This window comes from Zeugodacus cucurbitae, chromosome 4 (genome assembly GCF_028554725.1).
Source record: "Zeugodacus cucurbitae isolate PBARC_wt_2022May chromosome 4, idZeuCucr1.2, whole genome shotgun sequence".
Taxonomy (NCBI): Eukaryota; Metazoa; Arthropoda; class Insecta; order Diptera; family Tephritidae; genus Zeugodacus; species Zeugodacus cucurbitae.
In genome coordinates this window covers 14,388,978-14,401,831 of record NC_071669.1, presented here as the reverse complement: position 1 = coordinate 14,401,831, position 12,854 = coordinate 14,388,978, and the positions used below count along the sequence as shown (strand labels likewise).

At 36.5% G+C, this 12,854-nt stretch overlaps 2 protein-coding genes across 6 annotated transcripts in view; one reads left to right on the top strand and one right to left on the bottom strand.

Annotated features, from left to right (window-relative positions):
* Nucleotides 1–12,854, bottom strand: part of LOC105215215 (somatostatin receptor type 5-like) — a 343,708-nt gene that overhangs the window by 259,063 nt on the left and 71,791 nt on the right. The window lies entirely within an intron of this gene.
* Nucleotides 1–12,854, top strand: part of LOC105215272 (somatostatin receptor type 2) — a 38,115-nt gene that overhangs the window by 21,610 nt on the left and 3,651 nt on the right. The gene's annotated exons all lie outside the window — the stretch shown is intronic.

Sequence of the window (12,854 nt, the reverse complement as noted above, 5' to 3'; positions counted from 1 at the left end):
GTTTGCGCCTAACACTCGTGTGAGAGAACAGAGTACAGTTAATAACTTTGCTACAGTTAAAAGAGGTTAGGTTTAGCAGTTTGCTCAGAACGAAATTTATATAATTTTTCAGTGCATATTAGAACGGTCGACCTTTAAATGGTAATTAGAATGTGTAGTAATCGTTAATAATAGGAAGTCGTAAGCAATAAGAAGTTTCTTGAGTGAAACTGTCTGTCCAATAAATATTAAGCACATTTTTCATTCATGGGCATACAATGATTTCTAATTCTCATAAAGTTTATATATATTTTATAATATAGGTGCTTTGTTATTTGGCCTTCTTAATTAGCTCGGTTATTACTTAGGACTCTCATAAATTAAAACAGAAATTGTCTTATAAAGGCCTTACTAATTTAACAGCAACCACCTGAGTAGATAGCAATCGATAAGCTTGAGAACCTTGAGAAAGTAACAAGCTTTCATTTACGAGTAAAATATAAAATGAGGTTACTCTGCAGTCAAAAGTCCTCTAAGCTCATTACTTTAACAAAAATATGGTTTCAATCCGCAATATTTCCTTTTTTTACTCTTTTCTTTGTACTTGAGGCAATTTGTCAAGAAGAAACAATGCAATCAGAAGACGGCCACTAAAAGACCATCGAATTTGTTAAGCACTCAAATGCAAGTTTTCAGTTTCGGCAAACATTTTCACAGAACAAATTGAAAATGAACATATTTCAACAGACAGCACGAACACCACTTTTCTCAGCCAGCTTCAACGGAATCCAATCAAAATCAATTGCTTTGGTCGACGACAACCCAGTCGGTTCTATCACAGTTGTTGTTGGTAGAACAGCAATCACGCTTTGTTGATATTTGTTGATACCCAGTTGGCGTGTTGTTCTTGCTGTTACTGTTTTCTGGTGTTTTAGCAATTCTTTCTAAGTTCTTACAATTGATTGACTACTTGTTGTTTCAAGCAAGTACAACAACACAGCGCGTATTAGCAATTTGCGACTGTTGCTATTTACTGTGCCTGCCAATCTTTTAACGCTTTTTTTGGTTTTGTTTACTTTTTCGAGTTTGGTTTTCTTTTTTTCACGAGAGCATTCTCCTTCTTTTTTTGTCTTGCTTACTTCAACTCATGGCTGCATTTTTTCGTTCATTTCGAGAATGAACATTTTTTTCGCTTTACAAAATCAGCCGCCACTTGGCTAATGGATTCGTTTGTTTTCATTGGCATCAATTGGCGGCGCTAATGGTCCAAACAATCAACAGCAACAACAAAACATCCGAAGTACAAGTAAATACACATGTTGTTTACCGACAAACTTGCTCATACACTTCAGCCGTCTTCTGTCCATCACTCCGCGGAAGTGATTTATTATGTAAATATTTATGCATTTCAGTTACAATTCACTTTAATTTCTTAATGAGTTTTACGAGGGAGATGACTTTAAAATAAAAAAAAAACACAAATTTTGCACTTTTTTCCTCATTGAGTGTTAAAGAACTTGTTGTGAACATCTTAATATAGCATATAGCATATAGCATTAAGTAAAATTTTCACAACTTCCATAAATTAAGGCTGCTGTCATATGCACTTGACTCGATGAGATTATTGACGTATTGCGATTTTTTAAGTGCATACACTAATGGCAAGGTTTTTGGGTAAGAAAAAAATTTTTTAATTCAATTTAAACTCCAAATACGTTTTTAGTCAGTAACATGTAACATATACTACATATTATGGATGGACTAAGTACTTTATAAAAGCTCAGCCTTCTTATTCTCATCTCAATTCTTTCTCACTCTATCGTAAGTGCACGAGTGAGATACCATGTGTTGGCAGTTATACTCTTCAAATGAGAGTTTCTTAGGGTTAAACTCTCATTTGAGCAATCGTAATGAAAAGCTGTAATTCAATTGAAGAATAGATCAATTCCGTCAAATGGAATTCATTCGCACCAAAAGATTAATAGGATTGGGTGTTACTGAATGGAACGAAATTTTTCTTAGATTTCTATTAAATTACACATCACCATCGGGGGATGGGGTCATATGTAGAAGTTCTCGCAAGAGAGGAAAGTTTCTGATTGCCATTCACTTGAGAGTGGCCAGGAACGATTCTTTTGCATATGACTGAAACAGCTCAAGACTTCCGGTTTTAGACCAAGTTTCCTCTCGGTAGCCAACAGACAACCGTTTGAAGGCGAGCTAAAGTAAGAAGGCGAAGCCTGCTTCTGCGGTTGTACGTAGGGTTTGGGAAAGACCAAACAGAACCTCGGATGAGAAACCCCACTTTTGATGACGACCCCTGCAAACGTTTTAAGGAGTACGATTTGAGGGTATGCACCTGGAATGTTCGGACCCTTAATTGGGAAGGTGCCTCTACCCAGCTGGTTGATGTCCTCATACAACTAAAGGCTGACATCACCGCCATCCAAGAAGTGCGATGGACGGGTCAAGGACGGAAGAAGAAGATTTGGTGTTGGATTTGTGGTGGGAGAGAGACTCCGTCGCCGATTCCTGGAATTTACCCCAGTGGATTAACGTCTATCCACAATCCGCATCAACGCGAAATTCTTAAACATATCGCTGATTTGCGCCCACGCCTCAACGGAAGAGAAGGACGATGTGATCTAAGATACTCTCCATGAGCGCCTAGAACACACCTATGAGCGCTGCCCCCGCCACGATATCAAAACCGTGCCAGGCTATTTTAACTATAGGGTGCGTAAAGAAGGTGTCTTTGGCACAACAGTCGGAAAATTCGCCTACCTCGCAACGTTGCGATTGACCACAACACGATCGGGGTGGGATAGATATCGATAGATTTGCAGACGTAAAAAGAAAGGCCGAAATGCTTGAGTATGAAAAGCTTGAAAAGCTGGCCAACATGTGTAACGCTCGAAAATTTTATGAAAAGATGAGACGATTTACAGAAGTTTTCAAGACCGGAGCATTATCATGTAGGGACCGAGGAGGTAATCTGGTAACGGATGTCCAGGATGTACTGGGATTATGGAGGAAACACTTCTCCGACCTGCTGAATGGCAGTGAGAGTACAACACCAGGAGATGGCGAACCCGATTCCCCAATCGATGACGATGGAATAGATTACCCGATTATGAAGAAACTCGAATAGCAATTACCCGCTTAAAGAACAACAAAACGGCGGGGACCAATAACGCATATTTTGCTTGTTCATGAATGTAGGCCAAGATCTTTTCGCAAAATTCGCCACAACGACGTCACAGATATGACCAACGCAGAGAATGACCGACGTGTAAGAGACTGCTGTGTTCCTGAATTGATGCGCTAGCGGCAGCAATATTTCCGACACAACGGGCACTTCTTTATCTCACTGTCACGAGAGCTGTGCCTGTGGACTCAAATTTTTCCACTAGACGCTCAATTGTTGATCTGGCAGGTCGATTATGGTCGTCATAAATTGGGCGTAGCGCTCTTAATGTTGAGGCCACTGACTCCGAATTTTAGTAGCAAAATTTAATCATTTCGACTTGTTGTTGGATCGATGATTCCATGATAAAATGGCAAACCTTACTGAAGAGAAATGTCAAAAGAGCGGCGAAAAATTGGCGTCGTTTGCTATCCCTATCGGTCTACTTTTGTAGCGTCTCTTTTGAAAAACCATTTATATTGTTTAAAATGCTTGTGAAAGGAATTTTTCCTACTTTAAGAGACCTCTTTTATGCTGAGTGGTTGACTTTCCGGCTCTCTTTGGAAACAAGCTTAACTTCAGAAGATGATCAACAGTAATGGCTGAATCCAAAGAGATTTATTACTGTAGCCTCAAGGTATCTTTTCGTTATTTCATCCATTTCACAACTCATAATTTTTGACCTTAAACGTTTTTAAAGTGTCTGTGTCACGCCTCTCAGCATTACCCAGTAAACCACTTGAGAATTGTAAAACAATCCTCTTGTAATTAAAATCCCCAACTCATTTTGTAAGAATTATTTTTGTTCATTTTGACGTCATCTAATTTCAAATTTCCCCTGGAAATTCATTATCCCACGATTAGTTGTGGTTTCCGCGAAATGTTCCGCCAAAACAACCTGCCACATTTGCGCAGTTTGCTCCCTCTTCAACCATGTTTTTGTTGTATTGCATTTAATTAGCCATTTGTACGGCTTTCAACGTTGCCATTTCAATGGCAATCACTTGCAATTCGATTTGTTTATTTGCTTGCCTGCCATTTGCCACAACACTCAACCGAACACAAAACATAGCGCACCCAAGCACACAAAAACATCAGCTGTTGCAACAAAAATAATATTGCAATATTGATGGGATTTGATTTCGAAGTTCCTAACGGTAAAAAAAATATATATTTTTGCAAATATTCATGCTGTTGTTGTTAGATATTGGGAGCACAATCCATGTTTTGCGGTTGTTGTTGGAGTTTTATTATTATTTTTGTTGTTGTTGTAATGACATTTCATTTTTTTATTGTTGTTGTTACATTTTTTTGTTGTTGTAATGTAATTATATTCTTTTTTCATTGTTGTTTCTATTCATTGTTGTTAAATTTTAATATTTTTTGTTGTTATGACATTTTTTGATTTTTATTGTTTTTGTTTCATTTTTGTTTTTGTTGTCGTAATAACATTTCATTGATTTGTTGTTGTTGTTGTAAAAACATTTTTATTGTTGTTTTTGCTGTTGTAATGACATTTTATTATTTTTATCGCCGCTCAGTTGCCACTTGATTGGCACTTACATGTCGTCGTGACGCCGTGTTGCACGTTGCAAAAATTGCCACTCACACAAACACACCACAAACATCGATTCGAATTAGAATTTCGATTGTTCGGATTGTTTGCATATTGGTTGCTGCAGTTTTGTCACCATTGCGGTTACGTGAGTCATACAACAACAACCGCAGCAACAGCAACAACCGCTGTTGCAGCTGCAAAATACGATTTTCATTAGCCATTTAACGCCGAACATTCCAACAAATTGCCAACTTAATGCCAATTCGCAAGTACCGCATTGCAACATACCGTTAGAGTATTTTTTCGACGTCACTTTGATTTCCGGAATCTGCCACTGCCGTTAGCTGCTGCAATTTAGTACGGTTAAATTGTATAAATTTCGTTATCAATTGAAAGTGCTTGTGTCTAGCAATTGAAAGCAATTGGCGTTTAGTGCGCAAAACAATAGCGTTGAAGGGAAAGTGACAAAAATTAACAACAACAAACTGTGTAGTTGTTGTTAAGAAGACATCTCGTTAAAGCTTAAATGGCACATATAAATAACAAATCTCACTCATGGCAATGATATAAATTGCATGCAGAGCAAAGTGCTGCAGGAAATGCTGAACGCCTGTGGCAGTTGCAATAACAACAAATTTTAACTGTAATTGAGTTAGTTGCTAACTGTTAATTTGTGTTGATGCTGCAATCTTGCAGAAATTTAGGGAATTTGCTATTGATAAAAAGTCTATATAATATATGTATAATTGGGTCGGAGGTTCTAGATCTAGATAGACATAGATATAGAGACAGAGACGAGACAGAGATAGAGATATAAATAGAGATAGAGATAGAGATAGAGATAGAGATAGAGATAGAGATAGAGATAGAGATAGAGATAGAGATAGAGATAGAGATAGAGATAGAGATAGAGATAGAGATAGAGATAGAGATAGAGATAGAGATAGAGATAGAGATAGAGATAGAGATAGAGATAGAGATAGAGATAGAGATAGAGATAGAGATAGAGATAGAGATAGAGATAGAGATAGAGATAGAGATAGAGATAGAGATAGAGATAGAGATAGAGATACAAATAGAGATAGAGATAGAGATGGAGATAGAGATAGAGATAGAGATAGAGATAGGGATAGAGATAGAGATAGAGATAGAGATAGAGATAGAGATAGAGATAGAGATAGAGATAGAGATAGAGATAGAGATAGAGATAGAGATAGAGATAGAGATAGAGATAGAGATAGAGATAGAGATAGAGATAGAGATAGAGATAGAGATAGAGATAGAGATAGAGATAGAGATAGAGATAGAGATAGAGATAGAGATAGAGATAGAGATAGAGATAGAGATAGAGAGATAGAGATTGAGATAGAGATAGAGATAGAGATAGAGATAGAGATAGAGATAGAGATAGAGATAGAGATAGAGATAGAGATAGAGATAGAGATAGAGATAGAGATAGAGATAGAGATACAAATAGAGATAGAGATAGAGATAGAGATTGCTGTCTCTCATCTCCTACTATTTTAATCACGTGACAAAGAAAGTGATAGACCAGCATTGGTGTCTCAATTTATTTTAGAAGTGGAAAAAGTCACCCATCGGTGTTTCTATTGTTTTTCTCATTTCTGTCTCCTTTTCGATCGAGTGTTTTATATCATAAAGTGAGAATGATGGAACCAAATGAATACATTTAACTAGACAATAAAAAAATGTGGGTCTGGTTTTTCAACAGTTTCTCTCTTGCTACTTTTTTGTTCATGTTTCTTATGTTATCAGGTAACCACTTTCGTCTCTGTTAGCAACAATAGAACACAAATAAAATCACAACTGTAGTTTCAGTCAGTTCATTTGAAACACCTACCGCTTTAATTTAATTGTGGATATATTCAGGTTTAACAGTCGACTAGAGTATACAAATACAATCAACATTTATACGCTTAACAACTACAACCCACAAATCCCCAGTCTACTCACTACGTTGGAAATAATTTAATATCGCCAAAGTAATCACAGCAGATCTTATTTCACTCCACACTGCTAACCCCATTCACCACCTACCAACCTCGTGTCAATTTCTCTCAACTAGCTTACAATACCCGAAATTCAATTGAACGCCATTTAATAATAAAATCAACTTATTTACACAACAACAAACAGACTAATATATTTGTTGTTATCTTGCTAAGTAGCATCTCAGTAGTAGTAGCATATGCTTGTGAGCGCGTTGTGCACGTGGCAACACTTTAAAATTCAAGTAGAGCAACGGAAGTGAAGTCAACCGAAATGCCAGCAGAAAGTAGCAACTCATTTCCCAGTGTCACACACGCACAGAAGCACTCATGGTAACAAAAACGTTATAATTCGCTTGGAAATGCACAACGGGTGAGCAGGCGGCGAGAAAGTGAAGAAGGCAAATATATTGTATTACGCTTGTGTGTGTTTGCTGCTGTGTTTGCATTGTCGTGTGCACGTGTATGTGGTGTGTGGCATACATTTGGGAGCGCACTGTGAGTTATTTGCATTTTGGCTATTCACGCAAATAGTGATTGAGTGCGGCGTGTGCATAGGAATATGTGAGTGAGGGAAATTCCAGTAGAAGATTTCGATCATGTGTGAGTAGTTGGAAAGTGGTTGAATTAAGGCTCGATACCAGTATGTTCTTCTGAGAGACTAGACTACAATTTTCTAGAACAAAAGAAAGCGGTCTTTTATTTTCCTACATATTTTTTCTCAGAGATATGTGGATTAGTTATATACTTTGGTATCGAGGTTGTGTACAATTTTACTGATATTAGGTTGGCAAAATCTCCCTTCCGCTTTTTTTCTATTTATTCAATGCTTCTCTTTATTCAATAAGTGTTACAGTTACCGAATATAGTTCAAATATGCGCCGTTTCGTTCGATAATCTGTTTCCATCTAGACGACAACTTCAATAATACACCTTCGAGGAAGTCCCCCTCCTTACTTGCGAAGAACTCGGACAGTCACTTTTCACAAGCCTCTTTTGAGTTCAACTTTACACAACCAAGGGCGTTCGCCATGGACAAGAACAGGTGGTAATCACTATGTCCGGGCTATATGGTGGATGCGATAAAACCTCCCATCCTAGCTCCCGTAGCTTCTGACGAGTCATCAACGAAGTGTGTGGTCTGGCGTCTGACTACAACCTTCCTGTTGGCCAATTCCGGACGCTTTTGGTCGATCGCCTGCTTCAAGCGGTCCAGTTGTTCGCAGTAGATGGTAGAATTAAGCGTCAGACTATATGGGAGCAGCTCATAGTGGATGATTCCCTTCTAATCCCACCAAACACACAACAAAACCTTCCTGGCCGTCAATCCCGGCTTGCCCACTGTTTGTGACGATTTACCGTTTTCGCTTGATATTGTCGTATGTGATCCATTTCTCGTCACCAGTCACCATCCGCTTCAATAATGGGTCGAGTTCTTTCCGTTTCAGCAGCATATCGCAGGCGTTGATTGGAAGATTTTTTGTGTATCCAGTCTTCTGAAGATGGTTTAAAATGGTTTGGTGACTAATGTGATGTTTTCCATGATTTGATCCGTATTCGTTGTTACAGGACTTCCGCCGGCTGGCTTATCCATGGTGTCGTATTCACCCGCTCTGAATCGTCGAAACCATTCCACTGCAGTTCGAAGTGATAGAGTACCATCCCCCGAAACACCATTAATCTCACGGCACGTTTCTCTAGCGGATTGCCTTTAACGAAGGAAAACTTTAAAATAGCGCGAATTTCGGCTTTAGTGAACTGAACTGAGTTTACACGTCTATAGCTGTTGAACGCAATATCCAGACTAATCATGCATATCGTCGTTTTGTAGGTTATGTCAAGACCTTTCAAAGATGTATAGTATTCAAAAGACAAAATGGCGAAAGGTAGATTTGACTACCTGATCTCGACCCATGTTATAGATTCATTCTATTGAATTTAGTTTAGTTTAGTAGTATTAGCTTACTCAAGGGTCCTACTCATTCATATATATACTTATTTCCATATATGTCATTTTAGTTTATAATCAAAGTCCTGTAAATTTTTTATGAATATTGATGATACTAAAACTGAACTCGGAAAGTAAGCTTAGCATTGATTTGATTATTTTATAATCTTCGTATAACTAAAGAAGTTATCACTAGTTCTTGACACTTTCAGACAGTTTTTTCTACTGTATGAGAAACGACAAAACTACAACGGGAAGCACGGGTACCAAAAAGATGTTAATAATTTTCCTTTCCCTATGCCAAATATAGTGAAAACAGTCACGAACATGAACGCATTCTTAATTTCCATCGCCAATCTGCAGTCTTCAAAAAACTATCGATATATATCATAGATGTAGCATACCTTTAGGCGAAAATCTTAATAACTAACACCTCAGGATTTTCATTGAAGAAATTAAGCACGTTTTCAGGTGATAATATTATAGATTGTATACATTTTAAGATTTCACTTTAAGATACTTTCTGGAATTTTTGTAGACTTCTTCATATATCATGTTACATAATTATCCTTTCGGAAATAGAGTGTAGGATTTATAAAGTATGTCATTTGTCAGAAATTCTAATAAAACTGAGCACCCCGTAATCAGACTAACTTTTAAGAAAATGGTGGTGTAATTGGGTACTGAAGAGTTTGTGTTGTAATGGCTCTGGTAAAATTCCGTCAGTGTACAAAGTAGGTTTTATAAAACCAAGGAAACCATAGATCTGAAGTTCCCGGATCATCGTTGATAGATAATGTCTACTTTGTCTTTCAAGCGGTAATTAAAGCATAAACGAGGTAATTGTGCGACCTTTAGTGGTCATTGAAAGCGTGATTTCATTTCAGATCTCTTCTAAGAATTTTTGGGTTAATTTGAGCTTCTTACCAGGATTGGACACGAACAATATACATATATGATTAAAGAATCTATAAAAATTTGGTTAACATGCGGGACAGTTTACTATATACTTCTCATGTAAACTTCCTGCAAAATATGGAAATCTTCCGACCCTTTGCTTTGTTGGGATTAGTGGGCTTGTCTAGGGCTTTGAAAAAATGCTTTATTGATGGATTCATTTTGAGTACTGTGAACTACCGTATGTTTACAGGCCCGGATATTTTCTGGTTTGCATTTGGATATTTTTTAAATCTTATTTAGTCTAATTTACCTTCATTTCAACATTTGGTTTTTGATAACATAGTATTTATTATATTTTGGTCCAATGTTAAAAGAATAGTTTCAGAATGCAATAATAAATGGAGTGATTTTTAACGCAAAACATTTCCCGAATGTTTGCCATGTTAGCGTCAAGAATATTTAAAATTTATACACAAACACAATTGTATATACATATGTATGTATCTCGTGTATTTAAACACGCACCAGTATGAGTGCGCACATTTATATGTTTGCATTTGCTTGAGAGTGCGCCTTTTAAGCACAAAAGCTCACGTTGAGCGGGTAAATTTATTCGGGTAAATTGATACGAAAATGCGTGTCACTGGCACAGACTCCGGCGCCAATTGGCAAACACACGCACGCACGCACAGTGAAGTGTGCAAATAATAAGCAAACACTTTAAAGCGATTTGTTTGTATTAGATACATACATATGTATATATAAAATCCGTTCCACAAAGTTTAACGAACTGTTTGTGACCTCACACACACTACAGAAATGTATTTGAAGCAAATTAAATCATCAAGTAGGGGTCGACTACAACTAATACCAGTAAATTGTTGAACTTATGTATCTGACAAGGTTGCTTTGGCTTTTGCATACATCAGCGCGTTTGTGTGCTTTTAGGCGCACATGTGACACGCTCAACTAGCTGACGAATGAAGCGCCAGTAATGAATTGCAAAAGACGTGTATTGCCAAACATAAAGTCTAACACTATTTTATGGCGTCAAACGCCTGAATAAAAGTATTAAAAATTGCTTAGGCGCCTAAATGTATGCATTTGCAGATTAAAATGCGCATGAACTGAGGCGCAAACGGCTAACGCTTAAACTGATTTTCGCAGCAGTTACCTCTCTACAACCATTCTCTATACTCTTAATACGTTTTCCATATAAATCAGTTTGAAAATAATTTCCAGCAAATCGATTCATGTCGCCGCTGAAAGTGAATAATGTTTTGTTGCTTCTGTCAAGCAAACATACAGGCGTAAATGTTAATAGAGTTAAGTGGAATATGCTGTAGTAGGCATTTTAATTAAATAAATTGCTTCGAATTTCATATGCGCCTGTGTGTATGCAATGTAAAGTTTGAAATATGTGAAAAACAAATCAGCACTGTTTTCCAGCGAAATTTTGCATAGACTATACAAATACATTTAAAAATAAATATGTAAATGTATGTGTTATAGTGTTTTATAGTTCATATCACTGAAATTACATTCACTGCCACATTTTATTTACGCCTAAAATATACTTATATGAATACCTGTAGTATACTCTCAGGCGCTGCTACCTTAATGCACTTATGCATGTATTTACTTATTCATATCCACAAATTGAGAGATTTTCATTTACGCAAATAAATGAATATAAATTTATGCTTCTGCGTAAATACTTTTGCAGACACACAGCTCAAACGTAAGTCGACAAAGTGTTGCCATAAATTCATTGGAATTTTCCATTCAACAATATGTATATATATTTGTATAACAGTTATTATAATTTCGTTATATCTGTACACAGACGTCTGTTTCAGTTTTTCATGCGAAATTCATAACCAAGTGAAATTATATAAATTTAAGTGGCACTTCCTGGTGTGGTTTAAATCAGAAATATGCATAACTTAACCCTTCTGCTTACCACAAGTGACATTATTTGGTAGTTATTGAAGCTACTTAATTGGCGAGTGAATAGTTTACAATGAAATATTTTAAATTTTTGTTACTAAATGAATATTTAAATGCATGTCTGTGAATCTTTAGTTAAAGATTATTCTGACATGCTAGGGGTAGCATACATTTGGGAGCGCAGCTTTTGGTTTCAAAATTTGAAATTTCGCCAGTTCTTCTGCTAATGAATGATAACAATGGCTGCAGAAATAATGATCTTCGAATACATGCCTTGTTGTTGTAATCGTTGCAGTGACATAACGAAGAGGTGAGATCAAAACCAAAATATTTTCCTTAAGGTATGTATCGTCTTCGCCCCAATAAAATATTTCAATAATACTTTTCTTTTTCTTTGAAAATCACATAGAGTTTTAGCTAAATTTCTTATACCGAAACCGTAATAAATACCTAAGTCCCTACAAGAGATATTCCAGGTATTATGCCTAACATTTTTGGAAATATTGATATCCTTCAATTACCACCGTTCTTTAAGATTTTTTTGTACGAACTACATAGATACTGGTCAGCTTGGTATGCCCTCATTTCGGGAACCATAGATCATTGCCTATTTAAGGTATTTGCAAATATTCCAACAAGATTTAATAATAAACAAAGATTAGAATCAGTGATTTATTACGGCAAGTGACCTCAGGGACTTTTTGAGGAATAGGATAAGAACCTCGAAAATATTAAAAAGGTCAAATAAGCAATAACGTTGAAGCTGCATTAAGATTGATTGATTCTCTTCAGTTACTCGACGTTCTATTAACAAAAACTATAAGAATACCCTCAGAAGACTGCGGAAATGAATTGTGTCACACAACAAATATATTCACATAACAATATCCAGCTCATATGAACATGAAAAATATCTGCTGCTTAGCTTATTAGCTATTTTCACACTAAGGCTTAACTATTATATTAGTACAAAAAGAGATTCCCTGGCAAGAAAAAAAACGAAGCATATCTTTAGGGTCACAGCTCCTTATATATGCACCAATCGATGGATTATTGAAAGATTTATTATTCTATATGGAACCGCTTTAAAGCCAGTAGCTCTCTTCTTTTTGACACTTAAAATTGCTATCTTTCCACACTCTTCTCCCAAATACTATATCAAGCATACTTCTTTAGAAAAATCACGTATGCATACCTTACCTTAGCATACCTTTAGGCGACAATCTTAATTACTAACGCTTGAAACCGTTCCTTGAAATAGTTAGGCATAATTTTAGGTGACAAATCGTATACATTTATCTTGCTGAAGCAAATTCCTTAAAG